The following is a 27,535-nucleotide window of genomic DNA, read 5'->3' as shown; positions in this document are numbered from 1 at the left end:
TTTTTACCATTAAAATTTTTCAAATGTTATCTAATAGTTTATATTAAAATGATGGAAGGAAGCAATTCAAAGTTCTAATGTTTCAGAATGTCTTGTTTTTATGAATTTGTCTTCTTAAATGCAGGGTATGCCAAGTCCCAGTATGTCTTGGTTCTTAAATAATAAGAAAATAATAATTCACAGAGAACGAGATCTGTTTTTCTTCTAAGGAAATGCTTGCATTCTGAAAAGGTTGTAGTGGTGTACTGTGTTATGGTTCTACCACCCTTGTAAAACAAGATGTACTTTCTCCTGTTAAAATTAGAACTACTTAAGAGATGCACACTTGGTATAAAATTGCAAATAGTCTCTCCTGGGAGAAGGTGATTTTCCTTGCTGAAGGAAAGTTGGCATTGATAAGCATATAATCCATGAAAATAGTGTTGTCATAAATGGATATTGAAGTTTCTATCTGTGGGACTAAATAATACTGTAGGGGGTAGGAAGAAGAGCAGAGTGCAACTGCACAGCCAACGTTCCTCTCCATCTTCTGCCTTTGGGACTAATTCGTCATGTAACCAACTAGTTGTGTGAAGTGAAATTCACTGTTGAAAGGAGAACAGGTGAATGAGATAGAAAGTGAGCCAAAAATTGAAAGAAAAAAATCTGTGTATCTTTCAAAGGCTGATCACTGGGTGCAACCTTGAACCCCCAGTCACAGGAAGTTTTCTGCTTTACTTTGTTCCATTTCAGCTCTGGACTGTGGTGTAGTTGCACATGCAATGCCCTCTCTCTGTTGAGCAATCAACACCATAAAGGCCAATAATTAACCAACACTCGGCTACTGATCAAAAATCACAGCAGAAATCAGTGAAAACCATCACAAATTCTCCCGTGCTGAGGCAGATTACCCATCCCACTCTTTGCCCACAGAGGACAGCAGTTCAGGGCTGCCCTGTCCTTGCCACTGCCTTCTGACCCGGGGTGTGCTGGCATGGTGCAGCTGTGGTGGAGCAAACTCTCCAGGGCAGGGTCTGAGCTGTGGCTGCTCTGAAGGCAGAGGCAGGGTTTTTTTTACCCACACAGATTTTCTGCTGCTACTAGGTCTGAGGAAAAGGTGGTGTGTGCCAGGCTACACGATAGCTACAAAATAAACATACAGTTTGACCTTCAGAAGGGCTTTTGTTTAATGTTTTGTTCTTAGTCGTGATGAGTAGCTCCTGTATCCTCTCCACAAGACTGATAAAATGAAGTTGTACATAGCTGGATTTGTAAGGGAAAATTTTCAAAGGCTTATTTCCTTAAAAAACACTGTAAAACTATCTACCTGATTGCTGTAAGAGGTACTTCAGACCATGTTTCTCATTTTTTATATGTACATTTCTAATCATGGAAACAGGGGGTGTATTTTTAAATAGATGTTAAAAAGAGGGATCTTTTCCCAATAAACAGAGGTTTATTTCTGACTGCAGTTTTGGGGATGTTTCGAGTCTCAGCAACAGGAGACCTGTGTGGAGTGGCCTAAATATTTAGGAGCAGCATGTTTTAGTCAGTATCTGAGAACATTAGCTTTGAGTTGTACATTTCCGACTTAAAAAGTTATTATTCATTTTATTCTTGCTTAAGTGCTGCACACACACAACAAACAGAGTTTGCAAAGTCAAGTGCTGTACTCCACCCATGACCCTGTCTGTTTCCTTTCATCATAAACTCATTATCAGTCAGCTAAATCCTCTTCTTTTTAATCTCTTCTTCAGGGGATCCCACTCTCTTCTTCTGCATAACTGGTCTGTATGGACCAGATATACCTTAGCTCTCCTTCTCTTTCCAGCGGTTTTTCCCTGCTGGAGTGTGGGTCAGCCTGGTCCCACTCTCTGTGCTGCCTGACCTCCATCCTGGGCTGTGGCACAGGCAGCAGCAATGGCAGCAAAGGCACCTCAGCTTCCTCTCTTTGCATGAGGATAATGCTCCTCAGTGGAACCCAACATTCCAACATTACACCCAGTATCCTCACAAGTTTGCAGACATTTGGAGTGTCATCACATTTGAACTGATTTTAACTAGCCCGGCAAGAGTCACTTCCCTGACTAAAATGTATCCTCTGCTATTTAAAACAAGAGGGATATTTGAATTCTTGAAGATAACATTTTTCTCTTGGCAAAACAGGGTCTTTTTTTTTGTTTTTTTTTTTTTCACCTGGCTTCTGTCTTGGAAATAATGGAACCATTTTGGTTAATGTAAGAAAAAAATAGCCTGAACCACACATTCAATGTGGAAAGTTTCAGCCCAAACAATTAATATGGCAAAATTATAAGCAAGTGAAAATCAGATTTATAGGAAGCATTGGATAATCCTTAGTAACGGTCTGTGTCACAGCTCCCACATGTGTGTATTGAATTCACAGGACCACTTTCTTGTCAACATGCATGCAACTTGCACACAGTCTCATCCAGTATATTCTGCTGAAATGCATATCTCTTAAATAAATAATCCACTTAACATGCATAAGAATCACTCTAAATATGACTGCAGCTAATGGCATGTGTTGTTAAACCTGTTAATTGCTTATCATCTGTTTGCATAGATTGTGTTTTATAGCAGCGAATGGAGGACCAAATGCTCAGTTATCCTTTATAATTGTTCCTGTTAGACATGTTTTAATAATTATAAAATTTTTGTCCATCCTCAAAAACATACAGTAAATTTATAATATAAAAGCTCAGTAATTGAAATGCTATTGTGACACAGAAAGCTGTCTAGCAATTAATGGTTCAGGAAAACAATAAGTTAGTGCAAAGCCTTGAGTCTTCATTCTCCTAATACATCACTTTGTTTATTTCCATACATATTTCATACTGTTGTTCACAGTGGGAGTCAGAGGAAGCCTTTGGCTGAATATTCTCTACCCCTAGCTAAAAGACTGTTGTGTTTTCATTATATTTGCCTCACATAATCACTCACTGTTAATTTCAAAAAGCCTTTGATATTTCTGCATGTGTGTGTCCTAAACAACAAGCTGATCCATAATGCAGTGTGATTTATTGCCTTCTGACCTTACACACAGCTTCTCCTTGTGGAAAACAGCTTACAGATCTGGGTGTTAACTGCAGCTTGAGTAGCACAGAAAACTTTCTTCCTGTGTGCAGTACCTGCATTCCTGGGCAAGGTCAGTGATCTGGTCAAGTGAGGCTTTTTTATTTGGATGGCCTGTCCTGCCCACATTCCTTATAATAATTTTTTTTTCCCTATATTCAAGTATGCTTCCCAAACTAACTCTGTGTGTGTGGAGAAGTCTCACTGTTTACTGTGACTGCAGGCTGGCGATGCAGTGCATCTCGGCTGAGTACTCCTAGGACCAGGTGGAAAATGCCAGTGTGCTGTGGGAAAGCAGCAGAAGCATGAACACCTTTCCTTCAGCTTGTTTGCTTCAATGGGCTCACATTGTGCCACCAGAACAAGTCTAATGTAAGGGATGCTGGGGCAGGAGGGCTGAAACTTACCAGGGAGACATGGAGAAGGAAGTTGGTGTGAAGAGAACATTGCCTTAAAGCTTATAATTTTCAGAGAAGCTGTCTGTAGGAATGCTGTAGGCGTGGAAGAATGAATTTCTCAGGAGGTTGTACTGGCTGTACCCTGGGATTTACACCCATTTGTGGGAGGAGTCTTCTCACAATCTCTACCTTGTAGGTAGAACTGTATAAATTTAAGTGGCCTAACTGAACCCAGAAAATCATTGCCCAATATTAAAAAGTTGGAGTTAGGAATTTGAGTCCAGGAATCTCTGCTACTTAGTTCTCTGGTAGATAGAGTAGATACTTGTTGCTTAAGGTACACAGGAGGGAAAGGGTTAGAAGAAAAAAAGTGAGCAAAGGTTTTGTAAATCCAGTATCTTTGGATACTGGACAGGACATATGATCAAAGTCTGCTAGAAACCTTTTGTGATAGAAAGAATGTGCAGTTAAAATAGTAATTTGTTGCTCAGGCAAGTTCTTTTGGAAGAAGGTGGCTGGCTGAATCTCCAGGTGCTAATGGTGAGAGTGGCAGTGGTTACTTTTCTGGTTCTGCCAGAACTGATGCCCTGTCAAGGCTGGCCTAGAACAGAGGCTAGACGGAGCTAAAGAATAAAGTAAGGATTTACTAAAAGGCATGGGTGCACCTTGAGCAGTAAGAGCCCAGCCATGGCTACACCCAAGATGAACCCAAAATGGTCACAAAATGGATGACCGGTCACGTGGTCTCTCCTTTTTATAAGTTCTGGTCCATTTGCATATTGGAGTTAAATGTCCAATTATAGCTTTAGGTTATGAAGTCTCATCCTTCTTGTTTTTCTCTCTTCAGTCCACATTGTTCATGCTCTTGGGCCTGAAATTTGGATCAGTTGTCCTTGGTCCCAAGCTAGAAAAGGAATTGTTTTGTCTAGCTGCTCTGTGAAGAGCAGCTTACCATCCCTTAATATGAAGCTCAGAACTACACACTGAAGCAGTACAGAATCTGAAAAATATAAAAGCTAAAACCTGAGGCATCACACTCACTGTAATGGCTTGGCCAGATTTTCCTCCTCTGTCAGTCTTTTCAAGGTGGGCAGAGCCAAGGAGGATTTTAAAATGGCACCATGCCTTGCAGTCAGTTCCATAGTAAATGGGAATAATGGAAAAAGTAATAAGAAGGTGGCAGTAGTGGGGCAGGGAGAGAAAAAAAGAGAGTACAGTGGTACTGCTCTGTTCTGTGGGAATGAAGGATCGCACGTTGGGGGGAAAAGCTGGCTCTCATGTGTATGGAGATCTGCCACACACATGCTCATGTGCTGATCATGGTCAGTGACCTCATCCATATGCAGGCCTGGATATCACAGTGGTTAGGGTTTGCCAGCCAAGGACTGACTCTGGAGGAAAGTGAAGACTGGCTGGTTTTGGCAGAGAATCCCCACTCTTTGCAGAGTCTTGGAATCTTGTGAAGGCTATGAATCTTAGAGTCTTTTCTTTGCAGTGCTTTAAAGGTGCATGGCAGATTAAAAAAGTTCATTTACTGGTTACTTTATTCCTCAGCTAAATCTGCTTTCTATTTGTACCTGCATGAGCTCATTGATTTCCATTCCTCTGATGTGCTCTTTCTCTTTTATTTTTTTGGACTACCTTACTGTGGAGTCCCCAAAATCCAATACCCTACTAAGTCCATTGAGACACAGAGGAGTGGTGATACACATTCTATGTGCAGGAATGATGGGAATGACCTTGGAAATGGTCATGACAGCCTGGATCAGCAACACAAGTCTAGGCTGAAGCCTCTGTCCCTGCAGGTGCTCTCAGCTGCATGCAGGGTCACCAAGCTGTGTGAGCTGGGACTTGTTCTGTAACTCAGCTTTTCCAGGCAGAGAAAGGCATGCTCACAGGACTGCTCTTTCCCAGCAGTGCTGCTCAGCTCTGTCCAGGATGTGCCAAGTCCTCATTAGCATCTTTTACCCACTCTTGACATAGTTCTGGAATGGCAGTGGTTGGTATTTCCATTTAGAGGGACTGATTTTTAGGTTCCTTTCGTAGTTCTGCATCTAGCAGTCCTTGCTGAAGCATACAGTAAGTATACATTAAACTCTCCTGTGGTCTCCACAGCTCTGCAGTAAAGGTAGAACTGGAGATCTCAAGAGACAGAGCATTTTCCCATAAATTCTTTACCCTGTCTGTTTTCAAATTAACTGGTGATGGATGAGGGGGAAGAGGAAGAGAAAGAATAGCATAATAAAACTCCCCTGTTGCATCACTTAACATTCTCAAGGAATGTTTGTAAAAATCAATGTTGCTTCTCTTCAAGCTGCTGGGGGGCACAAATCTTTAATCAATTAAATTCTCATTTTTAGATTTTTTTTTTAGCAAGGCTTCTTAAATGTCTTTGTGCTGTTATGTGTGTCTGGTGCTACTTTTCTAACTAAAATATTGGATAAGTTTTGCATATTTTAGGTATATACTAGATAAGCAAATAATAATGGGAAACATGAAAGTATGGTTTACATTAGGAATTAAAAGTTGATGTAATCTGAATGGGAGCTACATGAGTTTGAATTGTTTGGCGAGTTTAGTTCATGCAATTGGGAAAATAATAGAAAGGAAATGTAAGTATATGTGGTACATTTGGTTACCGTGGATAAAGCAGAATATCTAAAATGGTGTATTTCTTTTTGTGATAATCCTTTCTAGTCTTAGGGGACAATCAAGATAAAATAAGATCTGTGAACTGCCATTTTCCCTGTAAGCTATAAAAAACGTATTCTGGTAATTTGTTCATGAGTAGGTGAACATGGCTGTTCCTATTGTATTCCTCATTTTCTTTTTGAATAACGATATGAATCTAGCAGGCTGTACTTGATTTGTGTTTCATAAAAAAAACAACTGGTGGGATATGTGTAGGCCAGATAGGAATAATTTTATCTGGAGATACTCGCTTCTTTAATAACAAGTCATCTCTTCTTCTCAGTGTAGTTTACCCCACTACTTTTTTCACCCATTTCAACTCCACCAAGGGCTGGTATCCTGAGGAGACCTCCATTCCTTGTGTTTTGTGCCTGACCTCCCAACAGTAGTTCTTGTTTACCTAGGGAGATAGTTGTTTTCTGGAGAGCATCCAGCTGATAACTTACTTTTTCATTAGACCCCTTTTTCCTATTAGTTATCTCCTGTTAGTTGATCTGTGTCATTTGATAAAACTAATTAGGTAATAAAAGATTGTTTCTGAGCTCCTCCCTTTAATTTTGGCATGGTGAAATGTGCTTCTTGGCACTTTGCTCTTTCCACATAAAGACAGCCTTCAGTTGACAAACATTAATCCAAAAGAAAACAAGTCAGTTCACGCATCCTCTCTTGATATATCCTTGTGCCAGGACAAAATAGTTCCTAACAAATTATTTGTACCAAAGATAGTGACATAACCCTGGCTCTGTTTTAGAGTTTTGCAAATGTTTGCAGAGCTTCTGAAGAGGCTGGGCTAAAAATACTCAATGAAACCATTCAGAATTCTACTAAAAGCATTTTGTTTCCTAGGACTTTCCTCCCTTCTGAAAATGCCCTCCCAGAGCTGCATGGCATTTATTAGAAGGTGATGAAGGTATAAGGTAGGAAATAATATTTTATATTTTATTTTAAAATTTAGGCTAATTTTCAGGCTTCCTTTTTAGATTACATACATTTTTGTAAAGAAAGGGATATCTCAATGGAAGGTAAGCTTTTTATTAGCTTCAAATTGAAGTATGCTCATCCAATGAAAAAGGCTGATCAGATTGTCCTTCATGAAAGTTTTCAGAGTGAGGGTTTGAGGTATCAAGGTATGCAGCATTTCAAAGACAAATAGCCAAGAATTGCCACTCCTTTATGGACAATGGCCTCTGCTGCCCCCTAATATGTAGGAATTTCCTGAGGATGCTGGTGGATTTTTTTTCTTGATTTCTTGCTGCACCCCAGAATGAAATTCTTCCAAGTTTACTTTGAGAAGAGTATAGAGAGAGAGAACTTGCTATGCTCCGATGGGAGACCTGAAGAAACCACTGTAGTCATTTTCCATTCACCCCAGAGAGAATCTATCAGAGACAGTGAAATTAAACTAACAAAAGGATCCCCATGGTAGCTGTTCTGTGTTTTACATTCAGAAATGTCATCTCTCTTAAAAGAATGGCTTCTACCTGTTTGGTGTTAAGTGCAAGCAGTGCTTTGGTCAGGTCTGAAGAACTGTTTAGGTGTCAGTTGCATATTTACTGTGTGTTGTATTTACTTCCATCGCAGAAAGATCTATCATGTGGATATTCATGTTGTACTTGCAGAGATTTGGAGTGTTACATCTTCTGGGATGCAAGAGCCCTGAAATAGCAGTGTATGAAATTTTAAAATTGGTGGTATGATAAACCTGGATAGTACTAGTGTGTGTTTGTGAGTCATGTGATAAATAAATGATGGAAGTGATAGTGAGAATCAGTTACAGCAACAAGAAGTGACTGTTTTAAAAACTAAGAGGAAATAAAAGTTTGTACTTTCATTTGTCCTAATTAGATTCAGAAAAGGTTTTGACTTGCTTTTTGCCCCTGAACTTTTTTTATCTTCTCTAGAAGCGCTTATAGCCAATAGTGACTCATGGGCATTCAGCTATGATACCTGAGATGGTTATTATCCTCCAGAGCTGCTGCTTTTCCTAACAGGAACAGTCTGAGATACTGCAGTTTATAACCTACCATAATGCTAACTACAACTTTCTCTGTCTATTTTGACTATCATACCTTGTATCTCAGGCAGAGTTGATTTTGCATTTCTAGCATTAAACAGAAGAGCTTTCCAAGTAAATGGCGGTCACCACTGCAAGGTGACTTGAAAGCATGGGCTAGCCTGCCATTGTGTCAAATCTGATAATTGGTTTTCACACATAAGCAGCTCTGGAAATCCAAATTACCAAGCCTGTTTGTCCTGTGTTCTTTCCTTTAATGTACTACTCATTTTCACTTCAGATAGTTTCTTAGCCCTCCTGGCCAAAATTCAGTGCCACATGAAGCCCCTGTGAAAGCCTTGCACAAATTGTTCCAGTGCTGTGCTTAGTGGTGCGTCAGTGAATTGCATCCTGTGTGGCATGATTTTCAGCTGTGAACAAATTCTCCAGGATTTGCTAAGAGGTAGTGTTGGGAGTCTTTGTATTTATAGGCAGCCCTGTGGTGCCCAGCAGCATGACACTCATTTTCCTTCAGGATCCTTTCCCTGTCTGGGCTCTGTGCTGTCTGCCCCTGTTGGAAGTGAAGATGTGGAGCAGTGCCAGAGGTGCTCTTGCCAGCAGAGTTATGGGCTCATTTTGGCTTGATCCCAGAAGAAGGGCAACAGATAAGGAATAGAGGAGACTACAGCCCAGTTTTGAATGGAGTTGCTCTTGGTTTCTCTGCCTTGGCTCAATGTTTAGCCATGGTCTCTGCACAGCTGTCAAGATCTGATCCACAGGATGGGAGAGAGATTGCTTGGCTCACAGTGCTGCAGTCCTGTCCTAGGCACTGCAGAAATAAATGAGGAAGTGCTGTTGAGCAGAAGCACTGCTCTGGGTGTCCTGGCAGGATACAGCATAGCACCTCTACTGCCTTTTTACTTGGCTGGACAGGTTGAGAGAACTCACCTGCCTGCTGCTCATCTGTGCTGTTGAGAGATGCTGCTTGTACAACTGATGGGGGAAGCCAACCTTTCCATCTCCAGCCTCACACATGAAGACAACGCAGTTTAATATAAATATGTCCTTTTCACTGCTTATTAAAACAAAGCTATATGTCAACATTTTGTGGATTAAACCATTAATATCCACATTTTCACTCCTATGGGGTCCACAAACGCTACCTATATATGGAATTAAGAGTGCATAGCTGTAGGAGAACTGTGTCTTTACTAGCTAACTACTGTGCAGCATTTTCTGAATTAATGAGAAATCCTTCTACAATTCAGGGTTGTTTTTTCTAGTAGGGATTGCTGTTGTGACACTAGATTCTTTTCAGGCTCAACAGCATTGTGCTTAGATGAGACAATTAATTGATTTGTTGGATTTTTTTTTGATTAACACATCAGAGAAGTGCCTAAACTCATCTCAAAATTAGAAGAGGAAAAATACACCCTATTTTACTGCCGTGCTAGTGTCAGCTCTACTGACAGTTCAGGAGTCGATGATGTCTTACAGCGCTTTTGTTTGGTGCTAACAAAAAAATTAATTCTGTTTTATGCCTAAGTTACATGGAATGCATATGAGGGCTAAAACTGAGTATATGTCTTGCAAAGGAGAGTTAAAATTGGAAGGAAAATACACTAAATTGTGGTGTGAGTGGGTTGTGGCGGTGACTTTCTTCTATGCAGGACTTAAGATAAAAGATGAAAAATGCTAAAAGTTAAGTAACAGCTGGTGCTGGTAAACAGTATTTGTCTTCAAAACAGCCATAGAGATTTAATGAATTTCAAAAGATCCATAAGTGAAAGAGATTATTTGGCTTGACTTGCAGATACTGCTGCCGAAGCAAAGAACTTAAGTAACTGTCCATAGCAGAGCCAAAATGAAATCTGACTCAGATATTCCTGATCTCTCTCCTTGTTCTCCAGTTGCTTGACTGTCAAGGCAGACTGACACAAAATTGTCAGCAGGTTGTTCCTGATTTTTTTTTTTTTTAGCCGCTAGAAACATTGGCTCTCTGCGACAGACAATGTTTGTACTACAGATGCATGAAAGTGGTTTGAGCATGTCTGCTTGTGGGTATATTTTACTTTTAGAAACTGCAGAATTTTCCCCTGTTCTTACCATTTCCTGTGGTTTTACTCTGGAGCATGATGGATGAAGAAGGCTATTTGTGTGATTAAGGTATGAGAATAGCAGCTGTAGGTCTTAGGTTTACAGTTGCAAGTCAGACGGTCAGTCCCCGAAGTGCAGTAGCAAAAAATGAACTTCTTCATCTAATAAAAGAATATTTGTCCTATTAGAAGTGCGTAGGAGAAGTGAGGCTGCATTAATATTTTAAAAGCCCTGTGGGATCCGTGTAGGAAAGTGTCCGTAGAAGTGCTATTAAGTCAGTGAGAGTGTAGAAACAGTACATCCACCTGTAGTAAGCAGTGAGAGAATTAAGCTAAACAGGAACACGACGCACTGGAATAAGTGTTGACACATGGAGTTAATTGAGAGCAATTATGTCTGTGCATAGACAAGATCTACATAGCCCATTTGATGCACAGCATTATGTGAGTAAAGGGTGCAGGATTAGACCTTTTGTTTACAGATTTACCTAATGCTTTGAACTATTTGGATGAATGGTGTTACACAAATGTTAGTCATAATTATTATTTAATTATGACCGCATGTTTACTTTGAACATGGTCCTATGCCTAATATGTAGGAAAGTCAGGATAATGTTGCAGCTCCAGTGTGTGAGCTACTGTTTGCCAAGCAGTGTTTCCCTAATGGCTTCTCCTTCCATGGGATGGAAATGCCTCCCTGGATGGTGAAGTTACACCAGTTGTGGTATGTAATAGGCAAATAGCTTGCATAAGAATACCTTCAGCTAGAACATTTTAGAATATGCATCAGAGATAGAATGCTAACTTATTAAAATTGAGGCTATTAAATGTGCTGCTTGTATATAATTTCAAAATCCCTGAGATGCCAGTATTTCATTCTGTTTCCATTGAGAGTGTAGAAAGCAAATTTCATAGTATGATTCATAATATAGGAGTGCTACAGAATTTCTATAATTCATGTGTTGCTACTTTAATTTGCATTTAAATGTTTAAACTGTTATAAAATTGAAGATTCTTTAAACTTTATTTTTTTCACCCTTAAGCAGAATGAAGTTGTTCCTTGCTTAATTCTGTTTGGGGTTTTCCTTTGCTCTGATCTTCCATTTCTGATACTGTGGAGTTCTTAAGACAATTTTATGAGTGGCTACACATATAAGCAAGAAAGAGCCTAGTGGGATTTTTTTTGTTGTTGTTGAGTGGTGGTTTTTTTTGTTTTGTTTTGTCTTTATTTTGGGGTGGGGTGGTTTTTTTTTGTTTGTTTGTTTGTTTGGGGTTTTTTTTGTTTTTTTTTTTTTCCTTTTTTTTTTTTTTTAAGACCCTTATAAGAAATATAATTCTGAGGGATGTGTGGTATATCCTAGGTTGCAAGATATGGAATACTTTCTGTCCTATCCCTTTCACTAAGTTAATGTGGGTGTTTTTAAGTGACCAAAGGTAATGGAGAATATGAGCCTTTTCCTTAGAGTGCTCTTGGTGCTTTGAATGGAGATACTTCAGTTCCTCTGTGCCTGGCATTTTACAAGGATTGTTGGTGCTGCTGAGAGGGGGGAAAATGACCTCTCTTGAGCAGACTGTGCACATGGACTTGTGTGGAGGATCAACCTCATTAATTCAACAAACATCAGTCTTTTCTTTAACCCAATACAGGAATCATCTGATTCCTGACTGAGTTACTGAATCCCATACAGTGATTGCAGTTTATATTTTTGTCATTGTTCAAGGCACTCGGTCTTCCCTGTGGGCCTCCCCTGACATGCTTGGCCCTGCTCACCAGTCTGTAGAAGAAGATTTGTGAATCTCCTGGTGATGACAGGCTCAAGGTGACATGACACTTCCCATGTGCACCAAAAGAGTGTGTGTTTCTGTACTGCACTTTTCATGAGCACCTGTTGGCTTTGGTGAGAAATTACTTATCCAGTGCATTTAAAAAGACAATTAAAATAGTCAATTATTTAGAATAAAGGTCTGCGTTCTAAAGGGAAAAGGGGAGACATGCTGATTCCTTTAGGAGAGAAGAAAAAAATTTTTTTTAAAGTCTAGGTGTTCAAAATTTACTTAAACTTTCTTTCACACGAAAGACATTCTGTTCTACATTATTGTGCCTACCTGGAAACAAAGTATTTTGATGGAAGTAATTTATGTTTGATTTGAAAAGATTTCTGAAAGGAAGTTTGGTTTTAGAAAATTATTCAATTTATTATTTAATTTATTATTTTGGTGTAGAAATGAAAGTAAAAATAATTTGTGAATGCAGTTTCCTTGAGAGGGCTTAAGTTTCTGCATTCCTTTGCTTTTCTCTGTGTTTTTCCAGCCTGGCCATACGACTGAATGTTTGAATATTGTAGTGTCAACAGCTCCTTGTATTTTCACTTGATACAGTTGAGCAAAAATTTTGACATTCAACTGAAATATTTGAGGAGTCATTACCAGCATAATTCTACTTCTTAAGTAAATCTCGTCTCAGTGCTTGAAATCTAAATGGATTAATATTTTTAATGTCTTGTTTACAATGCTGCCTATGAAAGCCTGTATTTGTCTACTTGCCAGCCTTCCTTCTTGGCCAGGAACCGTTCTGGCGTGAATCTCAACGCTGGGCACCCATCCATTTTCCTTGAGTCTCTCTCTGGTTCCCTCCCTTTTCCTCAGGGGCTCTTTGGAAGATTGTCAGAAGGGCTTTAATTTCTTGAGCAAGTCAGCTTTTTTTGACTCCTAAATATTTCTGCCCCAGCCCTGAATTTCAGAGTTTGCCAGCCAACCACAGATGGCTTGCCCCAGTGGTGTTACAAAAAAATACATACGTTCTCTGGTTTTGCTGAAAACAAACCTAAAAACAAACCAGTGTTAGCTTTGTAAGGGGGGCAGAAAAAGATGCTTAAGAAAAAAGAATCATACGTGGTGTGTGTGTGGGACTTGACAGGGTGCCCAGCAGTCATGGTGGAGTAAAGGTGAGCTAGTAGGTAATTCCTAATGTAGATTGTATCCACTATAGCATCCTATACCATTTATACATTTTACCAGCAGAGCCACAGTAGCTAGGAATGCCCCAAAATTTACTAAATTTAGAAAAAAAACCAGATATGACCATTATGGTGGCACTGGTTTAGCTGTGATTGCTGAGCATATTCAGGGGTAGGAGCGCTCTTAGAGGAGAGTCTGGGGACTTGGTGAGTGTGGCATAAGCTCAAGTGCTAAAGTAGCAAGCAGGCTGTTAGAGAGTAGAAACCAGGGCTGTATGATATCAGACTACATTACAGTAAAATCATGCAGCTGCAGGTATGGTGAACCTTCTTCTGAGCAGGCCAGCAAATCCTCACTAGTGGTTATTTTGATATGTGATACTCTGATGCTAATCTGAGGAGTTGAATGTGAAACCAAAGAAACCCCAGCAACAATGAGAGCCCTTAGCCGAGCGAGGAGCACTTGGCAGTTCCCTCTGCCTTCCTAAAAACAGAGAGTGAGCATGAGCTCAGGCAGTGACAGGGTGCAAGGTCCCTGGAGACGTGTGGACAGTGGGACCCTGCATGGTCCCCTGCGTCAGGTGCATGTGGAAGGAAGAGGTGGTGCCCCTGCATCGCAATACTGGGACTGGTAATCAAACAGCTCCCCAGTTTCTGCTTGGTCTGGCTTGAGGTGGGGGTTTTCTGCCCAGTCTGGCATTAGAGGGGAGTGCAGTGGGGCGGCAGCCCTGGAGCAGAGCCTGGACAGAGACACGTTTGGCCAGCCTGCCCCTGCGCTAGGAAGAGTGGGAGTCACTGTGACCGTATGGTGGAGGAGAATCCACATTTCCCCCTGCCATCAGAACAGTGCTGGTCTGTGTCCTGCCTCTGCTTCCCGTCAGGAGCTGGGCTCCAGCCTCCTGGGGAAGGTCCCCTGCCTGGAGGTGCAGATGAAAATGTGAGTGAGAGGAGACAGCCAAAGCCCTGCGTGCCTGCCCATGAGACACAGGTGGGGGCCAGCTGCACCCCAGGAAGGAGTGAGGGAGGGAGTGAATGCATGTGTGTGCATGTAAGATGCTGATTTCCAAGGAGATTTTAATTTTTGGTTCTTAACATGCCATTTATTTTTGAAAACACTATATTACTCAAAATGAGATAGGTTGATGAGACACAATAATCTTGACAATCTTTCATTACAGATATCTGAAGGAATATGAGCTTTCTTAATGTTTTATAGACTAGCATGTGTGGCTCTGAGAAGTTATAAGAGAAATATAAATAGCAGGGATAAAGAAAAGGGAAATGTGGATTTAATATGTGAAGCAGCCAAGTATTTGGCTACCCTTTATCATTTATTGATCATTCTCTCTGCTATTCAGAAATTATTTGGAGTCAAGGATTCTCAGATTTTTTTTTTTAAATCTCATTGTCTGTCTCAGATACCAGGTTTACAAGATGGACTTACAAACTGAGCCAGTGTGAGTCAGGAAACATGTCAGTGGAGGTGGCTGTGTGAGCAAGGCTGTAGGTAAACAGAAATAAAGTTAATTGGCACTTTTCTTGTATGCACGGGCAGCTGAAGTCCTTTTCGCTGGAAGAAATTTTCTTTTCCCATTATCCTTCAACATTCTCTTGGAGGAATTGTCTCAAGGGAAGTGAGTGAGTCAGAAAATATGCCAAGTTCATGTCATGGCTGTTTCGGCGTTTCTTTCTCTTGCTGGCCTCCAGGAGCTTTATTGGCAAGTGCTTTTAAAGGAAATATTGGCACAGGAAGGCCTTATTGTTTATGTCATGAAAGTCTCTTGGCTTCTTCTGCCTTGTTATTTTCTCCCTTAAATGGGGAAATTAGGAGTGGGGGGACTGAGAAAGGAAAAGAGGAGAGAAGCAGAAACTATTGACGGTTGCTACCAAAACTCTTCCCCCCTACATCAGGATGTATCTTGGTGAGTGCTCTCTTTGCTTTTTCTCTGTTGCTGCTTTTCAAGCTCTGCTAGAGCTGGTAAATGGGTTTCTAAATGCATAAGTGTCCTTTTTATGCTTTTCAAGATGTGGCACTTAGAGAGTTTTTTGAAAGAAGCCAGAACAGGGCAGGGAGAGGCAAACGCAGAGCCCAGCCAGGGTCAGATCACTGCTGCCTTCTCACATGCAGATCTGAGCTCTGTGATGGGCTGTGGAGGACATTTCATTAAATTCTTTTTAGTTCTGTGAAAGGTTTGTGTACAAAATATAATGTGATTTACTGGAAAAAAAAATAAAATTAGGAAGTTCTGCAGAGCAGATACAGCGGGTACAGAGAGAGACAATAGTTGAGATGGTGCATGGTCAGAAATGTTGCTTGTTAAAAACCAAAGCAGAAAGCAAAAGCATTTCATCAAATGCATACACGTTCTTAAAAAAAAAACCAAACCAACAAACCAACCCCCTACCTCTACCTAAACTTACTCATATGCACTCAGGCAATTTTGGCATAACATAAAAACACACAAAAAAAGAATTATGTCCAGTGCAGCAATAAAAATTGCTGTAACCTATTACCCTCAAATTAGGTGAGAGTTGGAAAGTCTCTGAGGATGCTATTAACAAATTAAATATTAACATTTCAAAGAATGTTTCAGTATTTAATTTTTTTTTTATTTGGAAAGTAAAAAGTTAACTCTCCTTGTGATATGTCATGGCAGAAATTCTGTTTCTAAACCAGGTTCGTTTTTATCTATGATATTTGCCTCTCTGATATTTGTGTATGCAGGTCAAAGATCTAGGATAAAAAATTCTTTCAGGTTAATGTAACAAAGATATGCATTGATGTACAAAAAAAGCATAACCCTATTTCTTCTGGATTTGTTACCACAGAAAAAGAAATTTAAAGCAAATGCCTATTTTTGTGAGTTAAACAGAGAAAATGACATCTAAACCACTTTTCTTTGTATCCATTTAAACTAAAGATTGTCTGTGGAATTAAATATCTATGTCAAGGCTGTGATGCAGTTTTTGTGATGTCTCTTCAAACACTAAGTATTTGTTGTTATATAATAATTCTTTTTATTGTGGCATCTTTCTTGCATTTTGGTGATGCCTTTTTGGAATGCTCTTTTTCAAAGGAGAGATGATTAATCTTGGCTCTTTAAATCTATATTGTTTCACTTTTCAACTCTTTCATGTTCTTTTGTTTTTTAACCTACCTATTTGCGGCGTCTGTGCAAAATTCTGTAGTGCATAACAGTTTAATTTGTGGAAGCTTTTCCCTTTCCCCTCTGCTTCCAATTTTGTACTTGATTTGTGCAAACCTTTAAAAATGTATATACAATTGAAGGTTAGTTCGAAGTTCTTGTGGAACATGCATTTCTAGACCTGAATATTCTTAGAGCTCGTTATTTTTCCAGCTTTGGGATCTTGCTCAGCCTGTTACAGGAAAAGTAACTCCCTGCCAACATTAGAATCCAGGGAACAGGAACCTGGATTTTGCTTGGAAAACATCTTTAGGAAAGGTGGCTGTGGCTTTTATATTCCTGCCTTCAAGTGTTTTTACCAAGACTAAGCCATAAGAATTATATTGTAAACTGACAGTTACAAAACCAGGAAAAAATACCCCTTCTAGCAGCACTAGCATATTTTGTTTATAATTCATTTGTTTGAATATGAATCTGTAACAGGGTAATCATTTAAAAGAATATCATAGTTTCATAGAGGATGTTGCAAGTGAGCCATTTTCACTTTGTTGTGATTGTTATCTGGAGTGAACCATATTTTTCTGGTTTTTCTTTCTGTGTGTAATATGTTCATAGACACATAGACCTGTGTCTATGAACATATTTGAATAGTTATATCAAAAGATAAGCACGGTAATACTTATGGTAATATCACCATGGATTTTTCTTCTATGTTAGGAATCCTACATTTGTCACTTCAAGCAGACAGAAAACTTTGTGCTGTGTTTTTTGTGTCTCATGTCATAACACAAGAAAAAACAAACCATAAAACTGGGTGTGAATAACTGTACTTTGGCCTGTGTCTGCTATCCACTTTACCAGACAGCCAAAATTCTTTAGACAAGGCAGTAAAAGCTTAATATTAAATCATCAGCCCATACCTACTGGTCCAGTGTCAGGTACACTGTGACAATATTACTTTATTATTATGCTGCAGCACCAAGTGAAATCACCTGTTTCCTTAGGGACTTTGATTGGAGATGTCTTTCTCCTCTGTCCTCTGAAACTTTAAGGTCTCATCTGAGCTAGGAAGCCCTCAGTTTGGGCTACTCCACTGGTATTAGGCTTGTTGGTTTCCTTAGCAAAGAACTGTAGGAAAGCTACCTTCTCCTTTTCAAGAGCTTCCTCCTCTCTCCCACAGCTCCATTCATTTTTGTTGCATTGGAGAAATAAAAGAAAATAAAAATTGGATATGGTTAATAACAGTCTTGTAAAAACGATTTCCATAATTCAGAACATTTAATTTTCTGGCAGCTGGACTGTCACATGTGCGTAGAGAGCTGCTCAGGATGAGTGCTCTCAAACCACAGCTACAGTTCAGTGCTTCAGCATGAAATGAATGGGAACAGGGAGTAAATTATAATTTAGGATTGTGTTGTTCATCATGCAGGCTAAACAGTCTAGCTTAACAAGAAGAGGTCAAAATTCACAGGTCTACCCAGTTCTTCAAGGGAGGCAATGATTTGGGTAAAAATTATGATCCATTTATAATCTACTTGAATTTCCAGAAGTTATTAAAAGGGTTCTTTCCTGAAGGCTTATAAAGAATTAAAGCTCCTGTGCACTGAAAGGGAAACTCTTGTAGTGAATTAATAGCAGGTTAAAAGTTAGGAAGCAATAGGGAGTAAATCATCGAGTGGGGGAATCCTGTAAGGCATCAATCCAACATAAGGAAAAAGGGGTTAATATTGAAGTAATAAAGCCTGATGGTGGTGCTTGAGTCAACTGGGAAGAATTGTACAAGGATTTGACAGTATTGAGTGTGACTGAGCAATGTGATGGCAGAGGGAATTCAGTCACAATAAATGTTAATATTTTAAAAGGAGAAGAATGCCATCACAGTGGTCTTACGGCCACTTAGGGAAAAAGTGGTGGTGTCTAATAGATTTTTAATAAAGGTAACAGCTGAATGTCCATCATACGTCAAAAGCAAACATTGTGAATTTTTAGGAAAGGGACAGAGAAAAATGTCATATTCTCAGTGTTTCGCTCTACATAGGACTGCAAGTAATGTGGTCTTTGTTCTGACCTGTTAGATTTTCATGTCTGTAGTGTTAAAACATGTATAACAGCACAGTATTTTCCGTCCTCAGATGCATCTTTTTCTGACATGATCCAAAAGCCCTATAATATGAAGAACAAGTGAAGATAGACTAATGCCTACCAATGTTGTAACACTTTGATAGAAGCATCTAGCAGTTTCTTACTGGTAATTAAGAGAGGAAGACACTGAGAGCATATCTGAAAAATAAAAGGAGTGAAAGCTGTATGAAATTTTAGTGAGTGAAGGCTGGGAAAAACTACAAATGTAAACAGCTTTATGCTGAACAGAAGCCCTCCTTAGTAAATAAAGATAGTTCATCTGGGGACTTTGCTGTAACAAGTCGGTCTTCCCATTCCAGAATGTTTTATTCTGGAATGGGTTAGTCCCAAAGGACTTTTTGACTGTGTGGATTCAGATATATGTAGATATAACTGCTGTACCTATCAAATCCTCTATTTATTTCAGAGCAATTTGACCCAGCAAAACTTATGCCTGCTAGGTACTAAGCACCAGTATTGTGGCCATAAATATGCAAAATTAACCACTTTGCCAAGCACTTTCCAGGTACAATAACTGCTACATATTTTGTATATATTTAAATTGTTCTCTTGGTTACAAACTTGCACATGAAGTATGGGATACATACTGCTCGGAATGATTTCTACTTTCCCCTCCCCATCCATCTGAAGATCTCAGATATTAAAGAGAAGAAAAATATTCTAATCATGCATTCATGAAAGTAATTGGTCTTTAGATCATTTTACTTATGGTTTTTTATAATGCTAAAATTTCACAATTTCTGGCAAAAAAAAAAAATTACAAAATTCTTTGTCACCTACAAAAGGCTTGAGATTACACTGACCAGACTGTTCTTCAGAATTATATAGGTGTATTCAAACAGTTTAGAAGATTATTATCATTGCTTCCCCAATTAAAAAAAAAAAAAACAAAATTAAGAAAAAATATTTATGCTAATATTGTTCTAATGCTCATCTAATATGTACATAGAAGTAATAAGTAATTTTACAATTTACACAAATTTAAATAGAAAAATATTAAAATTAAAAGCAGAAAACCCAATGGATAATAAAATATGTTTCTTCACAGAAAAAGTGATATGAAGATTTCTACTATATAAATAGACTCTGCATAGTGACAGAAAATGTTATTTCTACATTGCTTAATTTCTCATTTTTCTCCCTGACATTTTGAATCTCGCATTAGTCTGTAGAACAGATTCAAAATATCAGAGGTAAAACAAAAAGCCAAACTTTGTCTTCAGGATGTAGTTTCACTAACTTGATTGGGCATTACTCAGAGCAGATCCATTTTTAGCATATTGCAATTTGCATACTGACCTTTTCTGCACTGTGAATGAAAATTGATGCTGTGATGTGTTGATTAGTCCCTTAAAATAATGTTTAAGATTTCATTTAAATATATTGTTTGGTGAACAATACTGACATCTACTCTATTACAATAATAAAAATGTCCACTACAATAATAAAATAAATCTAGATTGCTTCCAGAGAGCTGAAAAAGATGATCTTACAAAGCTAAGCTTTGTTTTCAGAAATGCTCACTGACATTTTCTGTCTTTGGTAGCTCTCAGTAAAATGCAGAACTGTTGAAAATTTAACAATCTTATGCAGGATGGATGTAGACATCAAGTCTGAAATGGGGGAATGTGTACATTTGCGTGTGTGCATATGCTGATGATACTAGTTTGGAAAAATGTCACCTCAAAACTTTAGACAGAGCAGCTACTCCAGGTGAGTATGTAAATGGATGCTTCTATTTCTCTTCCAGTGTGCTCGCTGCATAATTTAATATAAACTGAAGGCAGACTTCAGGGAGAATAATCTGAAGCAGATAATGTGTAGATTGCCCTAAGTAATGACTGCAAAATAGGTGCATAATTACTTCGACCTGCTGAGGTCCCAGGTGCAGTACCTGCTCCAGTTTAGTGGGAGAGAAAGTGAGCAACAGGAGACCGTCTAGACAGGAGTATCACAAAATACCAAAGGCATGGGAAGCTTGAGTTCTAAGTAAGGTTTTAGCAAAGCACAGCTGCTTAGTTTTGTGAAAAGGTGATTGGGAAGACCATGACAACAGTTCTCATGAAATGGATATAAGTTAGCTGTGAAGAAGAGCCAGCCTTGATTGTGGATCTAGCAGGACACTGACAGTTGTGTCATATACAGTAAGAGAACCCTGTGCTGGGAAAAACACTCAAAAGAAAAGAAGAGATGAGCAATACAAGATGTTGCCTAGGGTAGGTGTGGTGTTTGAAACTGGCATAAACGGGACTGGGTGTGCAGGAGAGATGCGCCAACTGACAGATCTCCCTTAGTCACAGCTGGTGAGGTGCTCACTTTGTCTCAGGTGAGACATGCTATAGTAGTCCTAATAGGTACCTAATAGGTAGCCTGCAGAATTTATACAAACCCCTTGTGAGATGAAACCTCTTTTGATCATTGCTGTCCTTCGCTACTTCACCCTGCACTTATGCAAATCCTGCTCATAAATTACAGCAGTGAGTCTGTATGGACAGAAGTAAATCCACTGCTGGACTGGAGCTGATCCTGCATTGAAAGAACAAACTTTAAACTTGTTGAAATGCTAAAATTCTGTTGAACGCTGCAGTTAATTTCTTAATGCATGGCTTAAGGATGTTTCATTACTATACAGAAATTGGGAAAATAAATGCAGATTGTACTGTTTCAGAGAGGTCATTCAGTGTTGAACTTTCAGCTATGTGTCTTGAAAAAAGGAAGCAAACTTTCCATCCTTCACACTCCAGTGTTCATTCTGAATGATGTTTAATGTACAGCCTACTGTGGCACCTCCTTTAATTAGCACTTGCTGCTTTTCTTCTTCTGAAGACAATTGTGATAGTGGCAGACTTCATGTCTTTATTACCAGCAAGATGGGAAAGGCTCCTGTAACTTCTGTAACTGATGGGCTGAGACAGTCTGGGTGCCCGTAGCTCCTAATGAGCAGCGCATGACATGGTGCAGAGTATTGGCAAGATTAACGAGCCCAGATTTCCTTACCAGCACCCTGCCTTGTCATAGCAGCACAGAGAAGGGGTGAGAGAGCATTAGCACATAGTCTGCAATGTGCCTTTGTACTGATGGGAAAATCCTGTGTAACCAGCCGCGGGAATAGATGCGAAAAAAACTTCAGGTTTCTATTTGCAAATCAGGATTTGTGCAAATGGTTGGGGACTGATGATTGTTATCAGACTGAAGCCCTAAAGGGGGAATCTGCCATTGACCTTGTTTTGGGAAAATATTCCCATACAAGAAAACAGATCAGAATATGCTCCCTGCCAAAACTGTTGCCAGTTCTGAAAGGGTGTTTTTGGTTTTTTTTTGTTGAAGTCCCTGTCAGTAATTTTCTGACATCTTTAACAACATGCTTCATTTTAACAAGAAAACATTATCACATAAGCCCTCTGAATTAAATAATACTAATTCTGATGTTTTCTAATCAATAGATTCCTGCTAAGTTTTCCTCTGTACTGAAAATTTCCTCCGTACTAAAATTGTTTTTTAATTGCCTAAGTTTGGAAAGCTAATGACATTTGCAATGCTTTCTGACTAAGACTTTGCAAATATCTGATTTTCATCTGAAGTTTCTGATTTTGTGATACAGACAGCTCTAAGGAAGTGTAATCTTTTGGGTAATCTTTAGATTGTGAGGACACAGAAAGACTCACTTGAATTGAATCACATATTATAACCATTCAACTCGTAATTTGGCATCTAAAGTGCTTAAAAACACCTACTGATTTCTTGTATTTCCTGACTCTTAAGGAAGACCAGAAAGATGAAATGTTAGGAGGCTGTATGAAGTGGGATGAAAGAAGACAAACAAACTTGAGTATGTGCTTTACCCTACCTTCCTTCAAGGAGATGAGCACTGGAGACACCAGAGACTTCATTTGAGATCAAAAAGCTAAGTGCTGTACAGGACTCCTGTGTAGGTAAATACATGAAGGGATTGCTTTGTGACACCTTGTGACACCTATTTCTCAGTCTGAAGGTTATTTCAGGTGTAATTCTTGGTGCTCTTTATTGCACTTACACACGAACCCCTTCCAGCTGCCCATAATAAGAGATGCCTTGGAGAGGAATGGAAGCAAAGTCTTACCCCTAAGATGCTGAGTTGGGGCTGACAGTGCTCAGTTCTGGAGCCAGGCAAGTTGTATCCCTCCGTGTCTCCCAAAACCAGGAGGAAATGCCCGATACACAACAGTGCAGGTTGGCAGCACTGAGGCTTTCCTAATTCTGTCTCTCATCTTGTCTGATTTGATCTCTGACTATGAGTTTCCTCAGTAAGTAGGTAGAATTAGCCAGTGTGGGTCTCCCAGCAGCCCTGATGAAGCTGTTTCTCTTTTTACATAAAATATTTAAATATTCCCTGAAAACACAGAAAGAAAATGATCAGTCTTTTCTGGGAGAAGTCTGTGCAGCATGGAACTGAAATCAATTTGGAGTTGTTTTACATAGATTTAGAAAACAAAACAAGACAAAACAAAATATCCACCAGCTGTGAAAAAGTACTGAGAGAAGTAAGCATTGCCCAGCATCAAGTGAGGGTTCATTTGGTGAGTATGTAAAAACATAGATTTCTTCCGATTATTTACATGGTATTACTAATTTTGTAAGACAGAAAAATATTTCAGAAATCGGTTGTCCAGCTCCAGAGCAGCTGATACTTATAAATAATGGGTTATAAACACTAGGTGAAATTTCATCTGAAAGCCTTGATCTCAGGCAGTGCATCTGAGTTGTGAGACAGTGCAGCCGTGAGGGCTGTGGAATTGCAAATGAGCACCGTGCTCCTCTTCTCCTGGGTGGTGTAGGCAGCTTTCTGCTCCAGGCTGCTGCCTACCTTGCCTGCTGCCTTGAGCTATCTCTGCTTTTCCATGAAAGAATATAAGCAGTGGGTAGAGAAAAATTCTCTCCAGTGAAATGGGAACAGGATCAGGATCAGACTGCTTGTTGGGTTTTTTTTGGTTTTGCAAAGTCAAAGTATTTCAGGTGAATGTCATCTTTATTCAACCACCCGAAACAGGGAATTGATGATCATTGTAAAGGGGCTTTTGCTTGAAATCATTCTTGTGTACAGCTGCTGAATGTCATATATGGGCCTCAAATAAAATCTGAGTGTTATATCAAAGACCAGGAGAACTGTGATTACCACTGCCTAAGAATTAGGAAAGTCATCCGCCCATATATTCATCATGATTTTTTAAAAATAAAATTAGTGCAAGTTCTTTCCATCTGATTTAATTATTTTAAAAATTTTTGGGAATTTCTTGTAAGCTTGTAATTAAGAAAAAAATAGTTTTACCTGCATGTCAGAAGTTTTCCCCACTGAGCAGTAACAACAAAAAAGGCATACAGGTTATTTTGTTACTTACCTTGTAAATGTGATTTTTGGCACTGCATGTAGGTTGATCTACTTCCGAACTCTTGGCTATTTCAGTGCTGAACAAATCCTAACAAATAGAACTTTTTGTTTAGCAGCTTAAAATCTTCATCTTTTAACAAACACACTATGTATAAAATACCAGTCTTCCTGAGAGAGCATTAATAAAGAATGTATGGTACTGTTAAATATTCTAGTAGCTAAACCAAGCAAGAAATATGCTGGCAATGACTAACATCCCAAATCTCAGATTCTTCCTAGGAGTGCCTGTATTCTCTGGTATTATGCTGCTCTTTGTGCAATTGTTTGCATTTTGTAGCATTGAATAGTGCTTTTGCTCAGTTGTAAATGTGCTGTGAATGCAAGTGGACATTTTTTCAGTGGTTATTCAGAGACATTCAGTCACTGTGTCTGAAAAATTGAACAGATTTTAATAAAAAAACCTTGCAATTAATAAGAGTTAATGTATTTAGTGATGTTTCTGGGTTTATATCTACTGTAGTTGTCTTGATGTGGAAGCGGTCAGATTTCTTTCAGCAGGCTGGTCTCTGGATTTTATTAAGTCCTCTCCTTAATGAACAAGCCTCTATTTCTTCTTTTTGTCTAGCTCTCTTTGAAAGTTGTAGAACTCCCTTTTGTTTTTGAGGATAATGACTCTTATATATGATTTCTTTTTGTTCTGTGGCATCTCACTTCAGCATTTGAACTAAACTTCAGAAGCACAGATAGCACCCAAAGATAGAACATCTGTCTGCTGGAAAACTAAGCCTTAGTTGTTTCGACATCAGTAGTTTACACTCTGAGTGGGGGCACTTGGATTTGATATCTGTGAGGATAATAAGCTATATGCTCCTTTTAAGGATAATTTGTGCAATATCTAAAGGCAGTAATACTTATAGGAAAATTTTGTCTGTATGAAAAAAACTGGAAAGAGATCTAAGGGTTATTTTAGAAAAGCACCAGGGAAAAAAACAATTTGGAAGGAAGATACTTTTGCCTAGTTTTCTAGCTAAGTCCCTATTGTCCCCAAAATAATGCTTTCAATGTAAGAATGCAATAATTTCATGTAGCATTTTTGCTAAGAAATGTGCAATTCTGTTTCATTACCTGCTCTTCCATTTACTGAATTTGAAGACATTAACTCCTTCTTTGGGACTAGGCAAGCAGTGAAATGACTTCAGATGATTTTTCCAGCATGCATATGTTGTGTAGAGACATCTAAAAATAATCATCCCCTCCTAGCTGGTGAAATTATCCTGGCAAAGCCCCTAATACATACAAAGCTATGCCAATGGAAAAGTGCTGCCGCCTTTATCAATTTAGCTGATGCCATTTCGGGGAGATGACGCAGTGTTGGTGGGAGAGGGTTTCCTTCTGCTGGTGTGCATGTGAGGAGAAGGTCAGGAAGAGGCTGATGCTGTCAGGCTTGGTACATGCACCACCACGACAACACAAAACGCTCGATCCATCCGCCTTGGATGTTCTGCTGTGCCCATCCCACTCAGTCCTCCCGAGTGCACCGGCAGGTCAGCACACACGATGTGCTCAGAACAACAGGCTGGATTGGTTGTTCCAATTTGGGACAACAGGCTGCAGTACTCAAGTGCACCCCCACCTCATGGTTACCCCCAGGCCGCCCTGGTTAACGTCATCTGCATCTGCTGTTACTACTTCTGCCATTTCTTGACCCTCCTTTTTGCTGCTCTTGTGTCTCTTTTCTCCACTCCAGTCTCCTCACCAATAAACAGCCCCCCCTTAATTGCTTTTTCCCCATTGTGATCCCATTTTTTCTACATCCATCTCAACCTTGTAAACCTGGCCTCAGGTGACAGGATTGGCCCTGATGGGCCTGTGTGGCTGTACACCCAGGAGATCCTCTGCCCTCCCCCTTCCCTGTCTGTGGCACTTGGCCATCTCTTGCCAAGCTCTCTTTCACCCATCAGTGAAATCATTGAAACCTGTATAAAGGGTGCAGGAGTGACAGTCCCAGTAGACTTTATGGAGCCTGCTCAATGGAAATGAGTGCAAATGAAGAAGTACAGAATTTGGCATGAGAAGCTCTTCTTTGTGTCCTAATCCCTTGCTAGATGAACATGGTACAAAATAGCTGACGTCAGTAGAGACTCCCTTGGCCTCATAGGCCTTCCAGTAGACACTTATATTTTCTCTTACTATCTTAATGTTGGCAGGATGACTAATACAGACAGATATCCTAAAGCTGACAATGACATCTTAAATCTGTCCTAAAGGATCTAAGAGAATACTTATTGCTACAGCTGAGCAGATTTTTTATGAATTATAGCCCATTATTCTACAAAAAAGTGCAAGGATGAACAAAATCAAATTAAGAAATACTTGTAAAATGTAGCAAAAGGATATATGATTGAAAAAATATAACTGGAAGAGATACACATATTTTGGCTATATCTGTTGATGACAGTACCTGAGAAATAAAGCCTAGTGGGGTTATGAAATTCCAGCAAATGGATGGATTGTAACCATGTCAGTTTGTTCAGGAGAGATGTCTGTGTTACTAAGGCATTCCTAATGATCCAGTGCTGTCAAATTCCAGCACTCAGGAACTGTGAATCAGGTCATTACTGCCAACTCTGCTATTTCATTCTGAATTTTTAAGACTTTTATTTTCATTTTATTGTCTGTATGTAGTCAAGGACAGCATTTTATAGTCTACTGTCCCCTGTAGCTTCTGTGCCACTTCAGAAAATGCTGATAGTATACCAGTCTCCTTTTTGAGAGATGGTTTAGAAAAAAAGTTTTTTTAAACCTACAAAGATGGTTAAAAAAAAAAAAAAAAAACCAGCCTGGTTTAAAAACACATCTCATCCTCTTTCTCAAGTCTTCTTTTTCTATAATTTGGATAGGATACCTCAAAGAAAATTCTATTTTTAAGTCATTATAAATAACTTCTTATGTAAGATTCTCCAACAACTTCACAGATACTAAAAAATAAGCCCTCTCTAGAAGCTAGTACATTTTGTGCTTCCCATATAAGCAAACTGCTTTGTCATTCAGACCAAAGTCTCTTAGTGGATGGCAGAGCATGAAAATAAATCTGGGGATCCTGTTCTGAAAAAGTTTTCCTGCAGCTGGTTGCAGATACCTTCCACAATCAATACAAGGTGTTCTCTCATTCTGTCAATATCTTTGGGTTTTTTCTAATTAATCTCTCTGGTTTTCATAGTAGAGATACTCTGTTTTGAATTGCACAAAATAACAGAATCCTCCATGCTGTATTTTTTTTTCCACAGAAATTTCACTATGAGCTACTGCAATCTCCACATATTATATCTTGGCACAAAACACTACCTCAGCTTCTGGTTTGCATCATTAACTATCAGATTGGCTGCTCTCTGTGTTTATAGGATACAACAAGAAATAGCCTGTTAAATCTGGCTGGCTGGTACAACTGATGTTGAATCATTCTGCTCCTGTGTTCTCACATCGTACAGAGAACAAAATCCCATAAAACTAATAAGCTGTAAAACAGAATTAAAGTCAAAGGCAAAGAATATGCCCAAGTGTTGTTAATAAATTGAGAATAACTTTCCTGAAGTCTAAAATGGTAAACACTGAGAGTAGACTAGAACACTGAGAGTAGACTAGAAGTGGATTCTGTAAAACTGTTTTGAAGTAAAA

At 39.2% G+C, this 27,535-nt stretch overlaps 1 protein-coding gene across 3 annotated transcripts in view; it reads left to right on the top strand.

Moving 5' to 3' along the window:
- Positions 1–27,535, top strand: part of THRB (thyroid hormone receptor beta) — a 156,461-nt gene that overhangs the window by 65,059 nt on the left and 63,867 nt on the right. Inside the window, exon 3 of one of the 3 annotated variants that reach the window (XM_041466627.1) lies at positions 7,008–7,078. The exons of the other annotated variants lie outside the window; for them this stretch is intronic. The gene's annotated coding sequence lies outside the window, so the exon portion shown is untranslated. The remainder of the gene's footprint in view (positions 1–7,007; positions 7,079–27,535) is intronic. 3 annotated transcript variants of the gene reach the window in all.

This window comes from Pyrgilauda ruficollis, unplaced genomic scaffold (genome assembly GCF_017590135.1).
Source record: "Pyrgilauda ruficollis isolate IOZ18807 unplaced genomic scaffold, ASM1759013v1 scaffold2, whole genome shotgun sequence".
NCBI lineage: Eukaryota > Metazoa > Chordata > Aves > Passeriformes > Passeridae > Pyrgilauda > Pyrgilauda ruficollis.
The sequence above is the reverse complement of the archived record's forward strand: the minus strand, read 5'-3'. Positions and strand labels throughout refer to the sequence as shown.